Source organism: Pleurodeles waltl, chromosome 9, assembly GCF_031143425.1.
Source record: "Pleurodeles waltl isolate 20211129_DDA chromosome 9, aPleWal1.hap1.20221129, whole genome shotgun sequence".
Classification (NCBI taxonomy): Eukaryota; Metazoa; Chordata; class Amphibia; order Caudata; family Salamandridae; genus Pleurodeles; species Pleurodeles waltl.
The window spans coordinates 1,126,924,733-1,126,941,695 of record NC_090448.1 but is presented as its reverse complement, the minus strand read 5'-3'; the positions used below and the strand labels follow the sequence as shown (position 1 = coordinate 1,126,941,695).

Here is a 16,963-nt window from a genome sequence, read left to right as displayed (position 1 = left end):
CTGATGAGGGCAGCTATTCAGGTGATAGGCCCACCAGGCGCCCAAGAGGAAACAAGGCCAATTTAGATATGTTTACCTGAAAGTCAGAGAGCCCCCAAAATTCTTGCATCCTTCCCTTTAACATGCCTCTTGTATTTTCCATGTCAACACCTCTTCGTATTTCCACTTTATCGTGTTGTACAAACCATGGATATTCCATTTGATTTTGAATTTTTATTCTTTATTTCTATATTCTGCATTAATGGTTCACCCTGGGTGTACACCGTTCCCTTTCAACATCACCGGTTTTCCACTTTTTCTCTTTTTTACTTCACTTTTTCTCCTTTTTTGTCTGTGTTAGTACTGTACACATAATTACATATATTCGTCCAAAATAATAGAAAAAATCCTTTTTCTTATTTTTTTTTTCTTCTCTTTTTGTGTATACACCATACAGCCTTGAGGAAGTCATGTTGACGAAACACGTGGTGGCTGTTGTTTCTCTTGATGTATGATGGATATTACCTTATGGAAAAATTTGGATGAACAATAAACGCTACTACACATCATTTTCGAATTGGAATCTTCATTGATACACACGGAAGGTAATTAGATGTACATGGTGTGCCCTGGTAAATACTGATGAACTTTCCAGCATCATATGATTTTCATATGATGCTATCTGCATTCTTGGTGGCTGGATGCTCACCAGTTGTACACCCATTACGGTACTTGCTAGTAACATATTGACTGCGTTGTCTTGATTATAATATACATATGTATAGGAGGTGCGAACATTGTACACAGCCACTGTTCTTTGTTGTTTATATCACTTGTATTTATAGACTACACTAAATCACATGCCATCTTAAACGCCCTTTCTGCGAAATCATGTCACATAACCCAACAATAAATATTCATTCCATCAACCCTTTGCGGCTCGCATAACCCCTCTAATGATCACACTTAAGTCATTAATGTACCACAAAGTAACTGGAGTAAATCTATGGAATCATTTCTTTTAGAGCACAAGACTAATCCCAATAATCAACAGATTGACTAGTAACTTTGGTGAACTCCTGGGTAGTGTGCTAATCGACAAAGGGCACCAATGCCTCATCAGGAGTAGTAAGTGCTATATTAATGGTAGTTGCAATATAATTCAAATCAATACAACACTGGTAATCATGTACATTTTTTGCCACACACACTAACAGAATTTATGTTATTGCTCAAAAGTGAAAATATTGTTAAACAACTAGTTACCCTAAGAGGCACATTTGAAAAGTGTATTTTTGCGCGGTCACTAAATAATCAAGTGCAACTAGTATTTAGATACTTTTTGTTTTAAGATGGAGGCTGGCTCACAAAACGTTTCACTCAAAAAAAAAAAAAAAAAACACGCTGCACATTAGCAGCAGACTGAAGACTGCTCCAGAGACCCTCATGAGTCTCATTAACATACTTCACTGTGCTGATCACTTTTACATTTGAGGTGGCGACACCCTGGCAATAAAGCAATCACGCTGGGATGAAATGGTTTCCTTGGATTAAAGGTGCTCTTTATCATTTGTTGCCTGAGTTAAATGTCTGGTTGTCCCAGGTAATAAAGTCAGACTTTGGTGAAGCTCCTGCGATAGAAGCCAAATAGAGAACTAACTCCAAGGCAGGAAAGACACCCTCCACTTAAAGCTCCAATGAGAAATGCCAGACAGTAAAATTAATTGGGAGACCTGCTAACTGCCTCAAAGTCATAATGCGTTTCCCATCAGTTGAGTTCAACAAGTCAGCTATTACAAACTGTTAATAGAAGAATGTTGAGGAGCGGTGGTTGCACCAAGATGACCACCAAATGTGTGATCCCGCCACTCTCCTCTCCGCGAGAGGAAAGAGCACCCAACTGGGGACCGCCCCAACCATATGGGACGAGAGGCTGGCATGGGGTGAACACTTGAATGACATGCTGAGGACCTCAATCAACGCAAAATGATGGCAAATCTGGGTCCGGGGTTTATGGAGAGATCAGCGCTATGTTCTCAAGTTGCCGGCCACAGCCCAGCTACAGCTCGGCTTACCACCGGGTCTCTGGAATTAAGAGGCTGCAGAAAGCAGGGCCAATTGGGCAATCGCATGTAAGCCCCACATAACTACAGCACCAGCAGATCTTGCTACACCAAAAGACCAGAAACCTATTAGACCTGGGAGAGGCTGAGGCACCAGAAGCCTCTCTGTTGTGTCACACGAGGACCCTGTGTGCATGAAGATCTTGTCAAGATGTGCTTGGATTGCTGGTCCCCCTGTAAATCTACTTACAAGGGCCCTGTGCTGATGGCAGGGATGAGGTGCACTTGATATGCCCTCCAATGTCTTGACCTAGCAATGCTGATGGGGACTGATTTTGTGTCTACCCCTCCATGGAAGAATCTGCATGTTGGTGGGTCCTGGGCCCCACTGGCTCCTGCAAGTGGGGGCAGCCTGAGGGACCCATCTGGACGACAAATGACAAATAGAACAAAACTACTGGACATGCCTTGGGACTCTGACTGGTGCTGACAATACTTAAGCCTGAGCTCAGGGTCCGCTATGGCAACAACCAATAGGGAGGAATTATATTGGGCCCTGCTACATAGCATGTTGCAAAGGAGGACAACCAGGCACTGATTCTGGTACTCACCCCAAACACTTCTGGGGCATCCTTCGTTACACTGCTGCTACTGTCCCGAGTCACACTAGACAGCCTCCAGTGTGGCGATTTGGCTTTGCACATTTCCCAACAGCCCTTTGGCGGGCTGCGAGAGTCTGGGCCCCCGACCTGCCATGGCAGCAGCCAGAAATAACCATAAAAGGACAATTGAAGACTTACTTCAGCAGAAGCTCACCAAAAATTCAGATGCTTTCCATCGTCAAACAAGACAGCATGACACAGAAGGCATTGTCCATGATGCAATAGTCACAAAGTAATTTATGATGCAATTCTTTCAAGACATTAAAACATAAATCGTTGGGGTCTGGGCAGATCTGAGACATGGCCTAAAAGAAGGAAGGAAGAAAGTGGCTGACGAACGGACTCGCTTGAGCATACAGTGGATGAGAAGGCTATGGATCTAGAGAATTACAGAGCCCGACTGTGGTGAATGATCAGGTGATCACCCTTAATAAAAGTAAGAAGAACTTGAGAACAGGTCGTGCTGATGTAACCACCACATCCGAGGCATATCTAAGGGCTCTAAGTGCAAAGATGTCAAGGCCTATGGCCAGGGTCTATTGGAAGCCATCCTGGAATCGCCCAACAGACCTCTCCACATCAACAGGGCTACACAGCAACAACTGGAGGAACAAGAACTAAAAGTCCTCCTGATGTTTTCTTCCTGCACCACTTCAAACACAAAGAGTTATTGAAGTGGGCAGGAATGGAAGACAGACATCTCATGATGGTACTAAAGTGTAAATCTTTCAGAATCTGTCTTATCACCCACCAGAAAAGAAGATTTAATCCAGTCACACCCTTTCTTCAGAGCAAGAGCATCTGCAACAGGTGGATCATCCCTTTCACACCATCTTCGAGTGGGAGGGGCAGACCCGAATGTTTGAGTCATTAATGGAAACTTGATACTTGCCCTGAGCTGACCTCAAGAAGATACTGGAGATGATGAGGACCCGCTCTCCCTTGCTGAGGAGCATTCAGTGGTGTAAGGTCAGCAAAGACACTCATGACAATCCGCATGCAAAGATGAAATACTGGAAGGTTGTAGGGCCACAATTGCAATCTCCAAAGACCGGGCGCTGCAAAGACCCAGGGAATGGGTGGCCTAAAAGAAGCGGACATTGTAGGAATTTTCATATCACAGCCTTGATTCTGTAGTAGACTAGGAGTGAGGTGGGGCTGAGACCGAACACAGATGCATTTAAACTCACAATGTTGACAGATACTATACTAGTGTCACTGGCAGCTCACGCCATCGCTTCTGCCACTTAGGGAGTTCAGAGAGTATCAGGGTTCATAATAAACTGGACTAAATTGGTGGGCCATAACCACTTTCCTACCCAAGGAGCTGTACTGCCACTTCAAGAGGTGGCACATAACGGTGGTCCAGCAACACTATCTAACTCCAGGGGCTGGACTTGGGGAAAACTCGGGGCACAAATTGAGAAATACTGTATGTACTTAATTCAACAGCTGAGGAAATAAAAGTCTCTCCTAGTTAGGGTGTATCGCAGACCTTAAAATGTCTATTTTCAAAGGAGCTCGATATCTTCCAAACTAAGCCACTGCATGTAAAGGACTTCAGTGATCAGCTCCAGCTCACATCTATGAACTTCACCGGACAGAAAAGGAAAAGAGGTTCAGTCGGCGGCAATGTATGTCTTTTATCAAGAGGGTGAGGGGGTATTGGTGTACCTAATCTACTTGACTATTAAGTGGCTCACGTTCACGTTTTTGTACGTGGGCTAAGAGGGACATTGATAAAAGTTGGAGCATGACTGACCATACTCGGAGGAGGCAGTAAGTTTAAAAGGTCACATCAACGCCTAAAGCGGACAGGAAGGCTCTTTTGTATAGCTTGCCAATCACTGCATGTACCCTAGAGGTGGGGGACAGAAAAGGAGTGCTGAGATGCATTCCCCTCACCGTTTATGGCCCTATGAGACAATAAAGACTTCTCCATGGCCCAGCACAGGAGGAACTACCTTGGAAAGTGGGAGGAGGGTTTTATAACATTAAAAGTTATGTCTGAAGGAAAGACAAATAAAACACTGAGTAACATATAGATGAACACGGCATACCAGAGAATGAACGCCTTTCCTACTATGAAGTGCGGCATTGGGTCCTACGGCCACATATTAAGAAGACAGCCACTAGAGATTTCACTCCATTTGAAAAGTTTCTTCTTAATTACAATAGCTGGTGGTGGGTGTTTCAAAAGCTATACCAGTTCCTCAACAGGCTTGACACGGATGAGAGGTTTACATCCAAGATGTCTGGGAGTAAATGCTTGCTATCAAGCTGGCTGGCAACAGATAGCAAGATATAATCACCAGAGTGTCCGCAGTGGACAGTCATATTGGAAGTAGGGAAACAATTCGGAATATACTATACCACTGGCATTACACACCTACTTAATTAGGTACTATGGAACAACCAAGGAGAACCCGCTGCTGGTGCGGATGCTCTTGCCATGCCCTAAGCCACAGACTTTATGGCATTTGGTTCTTAAAACAATTCAGGAGATAACAGGGTCCCAGCTGGTACAATACCCAGAGAGAGGTGGTCCTGCATAGGTCACTGACTGAGGATGTTTACCGTTTACATAAGTAGAATCGCAAAATTATCTTTCACTTACGCTTGGCAGCAAAACAATGAATTTTGTCAAAGTGGGGTACTACATGAGTGTCAGGGGAGGTGGTAGGGAGAAGGAGGTTCTGGTGGATTTTGGCAATTGAAACAAATTTGAAAATAGGTAGGTGGAGGGAATGTGAGTTTAGGAAGTAGTGGGGTTGCTCTCAGCTTATCTGTCGATTGGCTTTTCAACAGTTGTAATGCCCGCCCCAGGAGACAGAGCCCTAAGCATATTTGAGTACTCCAAACTGGATTTTTATCATGCAACTATGAAGGACATCGTGGAGATAGGGTGCTGCTAAAAAAAAAAAAAAAAAAAAAAAAATTCTATTGTGGTCTACTCGAAATTGCAGTCAGTTTACCAATGTACTACACGGTTGTAGGAGGCTGGCCTGGTTTGTAGTGGGTACTTACACCTTATACTAGGTCCAGTTATCCCTTATTAGTGGAGTAGTAGTGTTCTAGCAGCTTAGGCTGATAGAGGTAGCTATAGCAGAGCAGCTTAGGCTGAACTAGGAGACATGCAAAGCTCCTGCAATACCACTTATAGTTACACAGTACTTATACACAAGTAAAGACAATATTCAGTGTTACCAAAAATAAAGGTATTTATTTGAGTGACAGTACCAAAAATATCTTAGAGACAATAATCCTTCTGGAGGTAAGTATTATACATAATATATACACTAGACACCAAAATTAGACAAGTAAACAGTCATAGAACAATGTAGACAGTAGGAAATCCTGTAGAATGCAATGGGAGAAAATAGGTCTAGCGGTCAACACAAACCATATACTAAAAAAGTGGAATGTGAATCACGAATTCCCCTCTAGACAAGTGTAGTGTGTGCAGAATCGCTTGGAAAGTAAGAATACAGTAAAGGTAAGTAAATTACCCCACCCCAGAAAAGCAGGAGTAAAGCACTCCAAGTTTCCTTAGGACACACTACACCTCGTTTTTGGGATTTTGCAGCAGCCAACCAAGTCTGCAAAGAACAACTGCTGGATTATTGGACCTGAAGACCCACAAAGGAAGGGGACCAAGCCCAGAAGTCGAAAGAAGTTCCAGGAAGGACAGGAGCCCCTGCCAACCCAGAAGAGGGTGCAAAAGAAGAGTCCCGGTTAGTCGAACACTGCAGGAATGCACCCTAGGAAGATGCCAGCGGGTTCTTGCGTGATGCAAAAGATGTCTCACGGCGTGAAGATTGTTGCAGACAAGATTTTGTGTTCGAAGGTGCCAACAAGCCTTGGCTACGACAACAGTGTGTTTTGCATCAAAATGGCGCTGGGTGGACCCAGGAGGAATCTGGTGGGGGCTCAACTCTGTGTGAGGAGGAAGAGCACTTCAGAGAGCCCTCAGGATGCCAGCTAGCACCTCCAGGAGTCACAGGATCCGGGTTCAAAGGAGGTGCAAATGCGGATGATGCAGCACAACAAAAGAAGGTTCCACGCCACCGGAGAAAAAAATCAGCCAGTTGAGCGTTGCAGGATGGAGTGCTGGGGACCTGGGCCAGGCTGTGAACAAAGGAATTTTGCAAAGAGTGCACAGAGGCCTCAGGAGGCGAAGAAGACACAGTACACAGAGGTACTATCGTTCTCGGGGAAGGCAAGGTCTTACCTCCTCCAAATTGCATCAGCAGGACCTCAGGACAGTCTATGTCGATGATGTCCACCCTCTGTGTCCTTAGGAGCACGCTCCTCATTGTCAGAGGAGTCCCAGGGTACCGGACGTCGTCTTGGAAGGTACCTGCTTGGAGTAGGGAAGTGACTCCGTCACTCCATGGGAGATTTCTTCAGTTCTTCTGATGCAGGATGAAGACAGGGAGTCCCCAGAGTGTGCACACCGTGGAAACTTTTGCAGTTGCTGACTTGGAGCTGAGGTTGCTGAAGAAAAGTGTCTCTTGTAGACACTTTGTTGCAGTTACAGCGTTTCTTGGAGCAGGCTGCTGTTAATCCGAGGTCAGAAGAGTCTGAAGTTGTTGCAGAGGATTCCTGAAGGAAACTTGCAAGCAGAATCTGAAGCGAACCCACAGGAGAGACCCTAAATAGCCCTGAGAGGGGGATTGGCTACCTTATCAGGTATGGACCTATCAGGAGGGGTCTCTGACGTCACCTGCTGGCACTGGCCACTCAGAGCCCTCCAGGGTGCCCCCACACCTTGCAAAGCAAGATGGCTGAAGTCTGGGACACACTAGAGGAGCTCTGGGCACCACCCCTGGGGTGGTGATGGACAGGGGAGTGGTCACTCCCCTTTCCTTTGTCCAGATTCCAACCAGAGCAGGGGCGAAGGGGTCCCTGAACCAGTGTAGACTGGTTTATGCAAGGAGGGCACCATCTGTGCCCTTCAAAGCATTTCCAGAGGCTGGGGGAGGCTTCCCCTCCCCAGCCTGTAGCACCTATTTCCAAAGGGAGAGGGTGTAACACCCTGCTCTCAGAGGAAATGCTTTGTTCTGCCTTATTGGGACTGGGCTGCCCAGACCCCAGGAGGGCAGAACCCTGTCTGTGAGGTGGCAGCAGCTGTAGCTGCAGTGCAAGCCTCAGAGAGCTGGTTTGGCAGTACTGGGGGTCCGTGGTGGAGCCCCCAGAATGCACAGAATTGGCTCCCCAATACCAGATTAGGAATGGGGGGACAATTCCATGATCTTAGACATGTTACATGGCCATATTCAGAGTTACCATTGCGAAGCTACAAATAGGCATTGACCTATATGTAGTGCACACGTGTAATGGTGTCCCCGCACTCACAAAGTCTGGGGAAATGGCCCTGAACTATGTGGGGGGACCTTTGCTAGTGCAAGGGTGCCCTCACACTTAGTAACTTTGCACCTAACCTGCAGTAAGTGAAGGTTAGACATATAGGTGACTTATAAGTTACTTAAGTGAAAATGGCAGTGAAATAACGTGTGCGTTATTTCACGCAGGCTGCAGTGGCAGTCCTGTGTAAGGGTTTGTCTGAGCTCCATAGCAAAAGAAATGCTGCGGCCTATATGTTTCTCCGGGAACCCCAATGCCCTGGGTACCTATGTACCATATACTAGGGACTTATAAGGGGGGGGGTCCAGTATGCCAATAGAAATTGGTAAATGAAGTCAATGGCATACAGTGACAAATTTAAAAGGAGAGAGAGAGCATAAGCACCGAGGTTCTGGTTAGCAGAGCCTCAGTGACACAGTTAGGCACTACACAGGCATACAAATTAGGCCATAAACTATGAGCACTGGGGTCCTGGTTAGCAGGATCCCAGTGACACAGTAAAAAAAAAACACACTGACACACACTCACAAACAGGCCAAAAGTGGGGGTAACCATGCTAGAAAGAGGCTACTTTCCTACAGGTGTGTTGTATGTAGATCATGGAGAATGTGTCCACAGCTACGGCGAGGTGAAACGGAAGATGTCCTGTGTTCAGCGCGTTATGGATAGAAATAATCAAGTGTGGAACCTGTCACTGCCATGACTTTAGGGTAGACTTCCTTACCAAAACGCACACAGAGGGGTGTAAATATCTGTTATCCTGAGGCATTGTAGGAAGCTGGCCTGGTGGACACCTATGGTGATGTCACCCTATACCAGGTCCAGGTATACCCTATAAGTGAAGTGTAGGTAGTGTGTAGAAAGCCAGGGCTCTCTAGAGGTACCTGTGGATGAGCAGCCAAGAAGTATCTAGGAGACATGCAAAGCTTATTTAATACCACCATAGTAACACAGCAACTTATCACATATGAAAGAACCACATAGTATTACAAAAATAAAGGTACTTTATTACAGTAACACAACACTAGAATACTTATGGGTAGTCCCCCCCTCCCCTAAATGAGGGTAAGTACACACTAATTATATACAAAATAGCAATCAGAAAAATAGCATAGAAACAACAAGCATTGGCAATACTTAGTAAAAATAGCAAGGGCCCTAGGGGAGGGCCAAACCATAAACTAAAAAAGTGGAATGTGAGATGCAGTCCCCCACCCAAGAATGTGGAGTTGTTAGAGGGGAGCTGGAACCCCAAGAGGCGAGTACCTGAGTGACCGCCAGCGACCAAGAGAGCAGAGGTAAGTACCTGGACTTCCCAAGGACAAACAGGAGGACTTGGAAAAAGGATTGTCCAAGAACAGGACCAGACAAGAAGAAACCAAGGGTGGATTCGGGTAGAAGAAGACAGAGTCCAGTCCACGATGGAGTGTCCAGTGGGGGCAGGACCCCTTACTCACCCTTCTGTGGATGAAGAACCAGGTCGATGAGGGGAGAAGAAGACCAGCTGTGGAGCCCAGGAGCTGAAGATGAGTCCTTGGACCGATGCAGGTGGTGTCCCACATCGGTAGTCGGGACGCAGATGGTCAGTGGTGCAGGAGAACCACCAACAAGCCTTGGCAAATGCAAGAAGAGCAAAAGGAGCATTGCAAGGTTGAAGAGGACCCGAGAGGCCCAGGGGACTCAACCCTTGGAGGGGAGTCCGAGGTGACCCTCAGCAGTCGGGAGAGCCAACAGTAGCAGCCCCCACAGGCAACCTAATGGCAGAAGGCATAGTAAGTCACAGTGAGGCCCAGTCAGCACACCTGAAGAGGAGTCCCAAATCACTGGAGCAGCAGAGAGGAGACTGTGCTTTGCAAGAAGAAGTGCACGGGCCGGAGCTACTCGGAGCCTGAAGATCCCTTGGAACAGGAGCAAACAATACTTGGTAGCTGCAAGAGTTGCAGTGCACACGGGTGTTGACTGCAAGGGGAGGCAAGGGTTTACCGTCTATCAAGTTGGACAGCGGGCAGAGAGGACCAAGAGGACCACTCCAGATCACCACCTGTTAAGAAGGATACATGCTATTCCAGAGGAGAGCAGATCAATGCAGCCGGACGTCGCTCCAGTTGGTGCCTGCAAATGCATGGGAGTGACTCCTCCACTCCAGAGGAGATTCCTTCTTGCTTCAGGCTGAAGTCTCGCCGACCTCGGAGGATGCACAGCCGGGGAAATATTGCAGTTGCTGTAAGGAGCCGGAAAAACAATGTTGCAAACCGAAGTTGTTGCTGGGGTTGCAGCTTGTCAGTTCCTGAGGAGTTCAATTGCGGTTCCAGAAGATGAAGTAAACCATGCAGAGGAATTCTGGTGGAATCTTGTATGTGGAATCTTGGGACCCCACCCTTAAGGGGGGTCCCTAAATAGCACTAAAAGGGGGTTTGGTCACCTAGTAAGGTGACCACCTCTCAGGAGGGGGCTGTGATGTCACTTGCCTGACCTGGCCACTCAGATGCTCTTTCTGCACATCTTGTTTTCAAAATGGCAGCATCTAGTGGCCACCTGGAGGAGCTCTGGGCACCACCCCTGGGGTGGAGATGGACAGGGGAGCGGTCACTCCCCTTTCCTTTGTCCAGTTGCATTCCAGAGTAGAAACCGGGGGTCCCTGGACTGGTGCAAACCGGTTTATGCAAAGAGGGTACCAAATGTGCCCTTCATAGCAAACCAGTGGCTTGGGGAGGCCACCTGCCCCCCCCCCCCCCCCCAAGCCTTGTAACACCTATTTCAAAGGGAGAGGGTGTTACGTCCCTCTCCCACAGGAAATCCTTTGTTCTGCCTTCCCCTGCCTGGGCTGGTCAAGCAGCAGGAGGGCGGAAACCTGTCTGAGGGGTGGCAACAGCACAGGCTGCCCGGAAAACCCCAGAAGTCTGATAGGAGCAATACTGGGGGTCCTCTAAGGTGCTCCCAGAGCGCATGGAATCATACCCGAATACTGTTGCCAGAATTGGTTGTATGAGTCTGACATGTTTGATACCAAACATGCCCAGGTTCGGAGTTACCAGTGTGTAGCTGGACACAGGTAGTGAGTGACCTGTGTCCAGTAAACAGGTAAAATGGCTTCCCTGCACTTACAAAGTCCAGTGCAATGGAATTAGAGTTTGCATGAGGGCACCTCATGTAGGGGTGCCCTCATACACAGGGACCTGCACTCTGCCCTCTGGGCTAGGAGGGCCTACCATGGGAGTGTGGGGGACTTAGTGATCTGGTGCAGTGACCTGTGGTGAAAGGGTGCATGCACCTTTTCACACAGGCTGCAATGGCAGGCCTGCAGACGCATTTTGCAGGGCTACCATGGGGGGCACAAATAATGCTGCAGCCCGGGGGAACCCCTGGTGCCCTAATGCCCTGGGTACCTAAGTACCATATACTAGGGACTTATAAGGGGGCATAAGTATGCCAATTGAGGGTTGTGCAAAGTCCTAGGCAACCAAATTTAGAGGGAGAGAGCACAATCACTGGGATCCTGGTTAGCAGCATCCCAGTGAAAACAGTCTAAGCATACTAGGACCAGGCAAAAAGTGGGGGTAACTATACCAAAAAGAGGGTACTTTCTTACACAAGCTCCCTCAACCCCAAACGAAGGACAATAAGACTAACCTTGTCCAGTTGAGTCTTCATTGACCAAGTGTAAATACCTAGAGAGTCCATCGGCATTGGAGTGATTACTCCCAGGTCTATGTTCCACTGTATAGTCCATTCCCTGTAGGGCTATGGACCACCTCAACAATTTGGGATTCTCACCTTTCATTTGCTTAAGCCATAAGAGGGGCTCGTGGTCTGTCTGAACAAGGAAGTGAGTGCAAAATGAGTATGGCCTCAGCATCTTCAAGGCCCAGACCACAGCAAATGCCTCCCTCTCTACGGCTGACCAACGCTTTTCCTTGAGGGTCAAACTTCTGCTTATGAAGGTTACAGGTTGGTCCTGGCGCTCATCATTTAGTCGAGAGGGTACTGCCCCTATATCCCTACCTCAGAAGCATCTGTTTGTGCAGTAAATTGCTTGGGAAATCATGGCTTCTTAGTGTGGGGGCAGAGCACATGACCCGTTAGAGATCATCAAAAGCATTTTGGCAGGAAGCGGTCCATAACATTTTCTTGGGCATCCTTTTGGATACAAGGTCATATAAGGGGGCTATATTGGAGCCATAGTTCTTAATGAACCTCCTATAGTACTCTGTCAGGCCTACGAAGGCTTTGACTTGGGTCTGAGTTGTAGGGGCAGTCCAATCTGGATTTTGCCCTGGAGTGGTTGGATCTGGCCTCCACCTAATTAGATGGCCCAGATAAACCACATTTCCCTGCCCTATCTGTCACTTTGATGCCTTTATAGTGAGGCCTGCTTTTTGCAGAGCCTCCAGTACATTCCCAAGGTGGACCAGGTGATTCTCCCTGTTCGAGCTAAAGGCAGCTATGTCGTCAAGATAAGCTGCACTGAAGCTTTCCAGGCTTTGGAGAACTTTGTTCACCAACCTCTGGAATGTGGCAGGGGCATTCTTCAGTCCAAAGGGCATCAGTGTAAAGTGATAGTGCCCTCTAGGAGTGGAGAATGCTGTTTTGGGTTTGGCATCCTCTGATAACTTGATCTGTCAGTATCCAGCAGTCAGATCAAAGGTGCTAAGATACTTGGCAGAATCCAGAGTATCTATTAGCTTATCTAATGGGATGGGATGAGCATCAGTTTTTGTTACTGTATTGAGGCCTCTGTAATCCACACAGAACCTAATCTCTTTTGCCATTGTGAGAGTGGGGTTTTAGTACAAGGACTACAGGACTAGCCCAAGGGCTGTCTGAAGGCTCAATAACTCCTAGGTCTAGCATCTTTTGCACCTCAACTTTGATGCATTCCCTGACATGATCAGGCTGCCTCTATATTTAACTTTTGACAGGCAGGCTGCCACCTGTGTCAATGGTGTGTTCACATCATGTTGTTTGACCAGGAGTCAAAGAAAACAGTTCAAAGAACTGACCTAGGAGATTTCTGCAATCTTCCTTTAGTTGCTCAGCAAGGTAGTCCGCACGTACAACTCCCTCTACTCAGCCATCTACAATATTGTGAGAGAAGAGGTCAGGGAGAGGGTCACTCTCTTCTTCCTGACCTTCATCAGTTGCCATGAGCAAAGTCATGTCAGCCCTATCATAATAGTTTCAAGCGATTTAGATGAAGCACCCGGTGGGGACTTCTAGGAGTGCCTAGGTCAACCAGGACCTCCCCTTTGACCTAGATGACCTCCACTTTTCTCTCTACAATAATGCGTGGGCCACTCCACTTGTCTTGGAGGGCCCTGGGAGCCACAGGCCCCAGGACCCACACCTTCTGTCCTGGCTGATAAACTGTCGGCACAGCCTTCTGACAATGCCAATGCTTCCTGCAGTTCTTGGCTGCCCTGAAGATTTTTGGATGCCCTTTTTATGTCTTCTATCATCCTAGATCTGAGGCCCAATACATAAACCCAATTGTCCTGTTTAGGAGACTTGAGAGGTTGCTCCAATTCTTCTTTCACAAGGGCAAGGGGACCCCTAACAGGGTGTCCAAACAAAAGTTTAAAGGGGCTGTAACCCACTCCCTTTGAGGCACCTCCGTGTAGGCAAAGAGGAGGCAAGATAACAGGACGTCCCACTTCCTTCTGACTTTTTCTGAGAGTACCATTATCATGCCTTTGAGGGTTTTATTGAACCTTTCAACTAATCCATTTGTTTGAGGATAGTACGGAGTGGTGAATTTAAAAGTGACACCACACTCCTTCCACATGAGCAGACATGAAGTTTGCACCACTGTCTGAAAAAACCTCTTTAGGAAACCGCACCCTGGAGAAGATTTCGAGGAGGGCCTTGGCCACTGCAGACGCTGTAGTGGTCCTAAGAGGAATGGCCTCTGGATATCTGGTGGCATTGTCCACCACAACCAGTATGAATCTGTTTCCAAAGGCTTTTGAAGGCTCCAGGGGCCAACTATATCCACTCCAACCCTTTCAAAGGGTAACCCCAACGACTGGTAGTGGAATTGAGGGGGGGCCTTTGCAGTGCCACCTGTTTTGCCACTGGCTTGACAGGTGACACAGGAGCAACAAAACTCCTTAGTGTCTTCTGACATGTGAGGCCAGTGAAAGTTGGAGACAAGCCTGTCTCAAGTCTTGCTTTGCCCCAAATGGCCTGCAAGGGGTATGTCATGTGCTAGAGTGAACAGGAACTCCCTAAGGTTCAGAGGGATGACCACTCTCCTGGTGGCACCAGGTTTAGAGTCCCTTGCTTCTGAATAAAGGAGGCAGTTTTCCCATATGAGTACCACTGACATCCCCTGCTTCTTGTGCTGCAGCTTGCTGCCTTAAACTTTCCAGTGTGATACAGCATTGCTGTTCCATGCTGAGTTCCTCCCTGGTGCGCCCCTGCCCCCAAGAGATTAGCTGTATGAGCTTGAAGCTCCTCTGGCGTAGGTTCCACCCAAGGAGTAGATTCCTCTCTCTCATGAGTGGAGTCCTCACTGGAAGTTTGAGAAGGGGGTAATTTTTAACCCAGCCTGCCTTTCTTTTTAGGAGCTTCCTGGGCCATTGTTCCACGCTCCAGGGCTCCTTGTTCCCTTTCTTTTTTTGGCCTGGTCAGGGCAAATATATGCTCAGGGATTCCCAGCACTGCTGCATGGCCCTCCAACTCCACTTCAGCCCAAGCTGAAGTCTCTAAGCCATTACCTAGCAGACACTCCACAGATAGATCAGAGGACACAAAAATCTTTTTAGGACCAGCCCCCCCACCCCCAGCTAAAGTCAAATCTGCCATGGGCTGGCACACACTGTTGTTGTACGCATCAGTCACTTGGTACGTGTGACCAAGTAGGTGTTGTTCAGGTGACACCGGTTTTTCAATCACCATGGTGACACTGGCTCCTGTGTCCCTGTAGGCCTTCGCCTCAAAAACCATTTATCAAGGAATGCTGCCTATACTTACCCATATTAAGGGGACAAGCAGCTAGGCTGGCAAAGTCAATGCCACCCTCAGAGACCAAAACAGCCTCAGTGGTTTCCCTGACTAGTCCAGCGCCTACTACAGTCCCCAAGGTGAACCCAGCTACCCTTTTGGACTGACTACTATTACCACTATTATTGCTATTGCTAGGTACACTAAGGGTAGGTGTGGTAGTAGTAGTGGTGGTGGTAGGAGGCTTGGTACTTTTCTTAGGACAGGTGGCGTCACCTGCCGTATGGCCTTTTTGCTTACATATGTAGTACCAAGATTTCTTGTAGGTAAAGGAAGAGGACATGGGCCCACTCCCAGAAGAGTTTTGTGGGCCTGATGAAGACTCTTTTTCTTTTTGTTTGTCCCCACCCTTGTCCTGATTCTTATCTGAATCTTTCCTTTTCTGGTAACCCCCTGAGGGAGCTTTGATACCCGTCCTGGTGCAGACCCATTCATCTGCATTCTTTCCCAATTCTTGGGGAAAGGTCAGATCAGAATCCACCAGGTACTGATGCAGCTGATCAGAAATGCAATTATTAACAATGTGCTCTCTCAGAATTAGATTATACAAGCCCGGATACTCACTCACTTTGCTTCCATGCAACTAACATTCCAGAGCATTAACTGAGCAGTCCACAAAGCCTATCCGATCCTGGGAGAACTACTTAGTATCCTTGAATTGAATTCCATACTGTTCAGTGGTCAGCCTAAACCCATCCAAGAGTGCATTTTTAAGTGTTTTGTAATTATCTGCATCTTCTTTCTCTGTTAGTGAGGAGTTTGTCTCTGCCTTTGTCAGAGAAGAGCCACAAGATTGCTGCCCACTGTCTCTGAGGGACACTCTGTACTTTACAGGCCCTCTTCTAAGTCAGTGAACCACTTGTGGATGTCATCTCCCTGCTGCTGCAGTCTCAGTTTGGCCTCCTCCAACCTCAGCTCTCCGAGTTCCCTATCTAGAGAATCCTCCAGAGTTTAAGTGGTGGGTCCCATCAGACACTGATGAGATGTGGGTGTTGACAGCAGAGGACCTGTACCTCTCCCTGGGGACCCTCTGAACCAACCCTCTGGGACTAAAAGAGGGCCTACTGAAGTGACTCCCCTCCTTTTTCACTACCAGCAGTGCTCTTAACAGAGCTGTGGTGTACCCCAGGTTCCTCCTGACCCTCCTCAAGATAGCATAAATCTACCCTATCTAAGACTGGAGGGCCAATCTCTACTTCCTCCTCCTCCTGGCTACCGAGTTGTCCTGGTCAGCCTGGAGTAGTGACCACAGAAGTAGACTTGTTGGGATTTCTCCCTGTCTTCAGCTTCCTGGAAGCACACATCTCCCTCAACTCTTGAAAAGTACAGCTCTCATATTGAGAGTCTGGGACCGGAGTTGTGTTTTCCAGTGAAGACATCTTGTTAGAGTGGTGTGAGTGCACCTGACTACTCTTACAACTAGACTCCCTGAAAGTTTGGAGAAAGGGCTATGCTAGACCCCCAACTTACCCAAACTAAGAGACTAGTGATCCTGTTCACCAAGTGCAGTGTGTTCCTAACAACTGGTAGTGGGCTTCCCTGTGGAAAGTCAACAGTGGCAAGGCAATTGCAAGTGTCGTATTCCACTGCTGCACCACCGATGTAGGAAGCTGGCCTGATGTGTGGTGGACACCTACGGTGCTATCCAACAGACAAGGCCAGCTTCCTACGGGCATAATATGGTTTCAAATGCCTATTACTCAATTAAAAGTGGTGCTTTTGCAGCAGTTGTGTAGTTATATTGTTTAGCGGAGGAACTACTGTAGCTACCTAGCTTCTACCTGTACACTCTCATAACCAAACTAACACAGAACCATACGCCATTGATTGCCATGTGGCATACAAATACAACAATCTCCTGTTAGCTGCCTATGAGATGCAACATGCACA

The 16,963-nt window shown here is 47.5% G+C and overlaps 1 protein-coding gene across 1 annotated transcript in view; it reads right to left on the bottom strand.

Annotated features, from left to right (window-relative positions):
- ATP6V1D (ATPase H+ transporting V1 subunit D) overlaps nt 1–16,963 on the bottom strand; it is a 128,425-nt gene that overhangs the window by 69,239 nt on the left and 42,223 nt on the right. The window lies entirely within an intron of this gene.